The sequence below is a fragment of the Lactuca virosa genome, chromosome 6 (assembly GCF_052849685.1).
Source record: "Lactuca virosa cultivar CGN04683 chromosome 6, Lactuca_virosa_CGN04683_v6, whole genome shotgun sequence".
Lineage (NCBI taxonomy): Eukaryota > Viridiplantae > Streptophyta > Magnoliopsida > Asterales > Asteraceae > Lactuca > Lactuca virosa.
In genome coordinates, this window is record NC_136431.1 from 250887831 (window position 1) to 250889805 (window position 1975).

A 1975-nucleotide genomic window follows, 5' to 3' on the forward strand; every position below is an offset into this window, starting at 1 on the left:
ATAGGCTCCTTTATGGATGGCACAACTCCAAGGTCTCTAATGAAGTTCTTCAACCATATAGCCTCCTTTGACGCCTCGCTTGCCGCAATGTACTCTGATTCGCACGTTGAATCAGCCACGGTCTCTTGCTTGGAACTTTTCCAAGTCACTGCTCCTCCATTCAGGGTAAAGACCCAGCCTGACTGCGATCGGTAATTATCCCGATCCGTCTGAAAACTAGCGTCACTGTATCCTCGCACCCTTAAGTCATCACTCCCACCGAGGATTAGAAACCATTCCTTGGTCCTTCGTAGGTACTTAAGAATATTCTTGACAGCAATCCAATGCGCCCTACCAGGGTTCCCTTGATATCTGCTGACCATGCTCAAAGCGAAGGCCACATCAGGGCGAGTACAGGTCATAGCGTACATAATTGAGCCAACTGCGGAAGCGCAAGGTACTCGGCTCATATCAGCTATCTCTGCCTCTGTACTCAGGCTCTGAGTCTTTCTCAGTTTGGTATTGCATTGAATTGGCAACTCCCCTTTCTTGGAATTTTCCATACTAAAACGTTTTAGTACCTTTTCCAAATATGTATCCTGACTGAGTCCTATCAGTCTCTTACTTCTGTCTCTCACTATCCTTATTCCCGGAATATACGAAGCCTCTCCGAGGTCCTTCATAGCGAAACACTTCCCAAGCCAGGACTTGACCTCCTGCAAGGTTGGAATGTCGTTTCATATGAGCAGTATGTCATCGACATACAATACGAGGAAGCTCACTATACTCCCACTGGCCTTGACATACACACATGACTCATCTTCGCTTCGCAGAAATCCAAACTCTTTGATAAAACCCTATTGGGATGCTTCGCATTGATAAAACCCTCTGTCTGATTCATGTAAACATCCTCAGCCAACTTCCCATTTAGGAAAGCGGTTTTTACGTCCATCTGCCAAATTTCATAATCATGAAACGCAGCTATTGCTAGCATTACCCTAATAGACTTTATTTTATCAACTGGTGAGAAGGTCTCATCATAGTCAACTCCAGGAGTTTGAGTAAAGCCCTTCGCGACCAATCACGCTTTATAAGTGTGCACTTTCCCATCCATGTCTGTCTTCTTCTTGAAGATCCACTTGCACCCGACTATCTTACGACCTGGTACATTATCAACCAAATTCCAAACTTGGTTGTCATACATGGACTGAATCTCGTTGTCCATTGCCTCTTTCCATTTAGCAGACTCTGGGCCTGCCATGGCTTCCTTATAGCTATTAGGTTCGTCCAGATTCATTAGTGTACTATCACTAATAAACGTATCCCCGTCAGTAGTAATATGGAAACCATAAAACTGGGGTGGAACACTAACTTTATTCGAACGTCTAAGAGGTAAGGACTGGTCAATTGGTTCAACAAGAGTTTCCTCCTCAGGTTGCATGCCAGTGTCAGAGGTTCCTTCATCTCGTGACTCTTGAAGATCTTCAAGGTCAATCTGACTCCCACTGTCTCCTTGACTTATGAGTTCTCTTTCTCTGAAAACCCCTCTCCTAGCAACAAAGACAACATTGTTACTTGGTCTATAGAAGAGATAGCCAAAAGACTTATGTGGATAGCCGATGAAATAACACTTCTCACTACGAGGTTCTAGCTTTTCGTGAGTCTCTCGTCTTACGAAAGCTTCACAACCCCAAACCTTGATATGTGCTAACGAGGGAGCTTTCCCTGTCCACATCTCGTGAGGTATTTTGGCAACCTTCTTGGTGGGAACTAAGTTAAGGATATGGGCGGCAGTCTCTAAGGCATACCCCCAGAATGAGATTGGTAACGAATCACGACTCATCATAGAACGAACCATGTCCAACAAGGTTCGATTACGTCTCTGAGCCACACCATTCAATTGTGGCGTTCTAGGAGGCGTCAATTGCGAAACTATTCCACATTCTTTTAGATAGTCGTGAAACTCAAGACTTAGGTACTCTCCTCCTCGATCAGA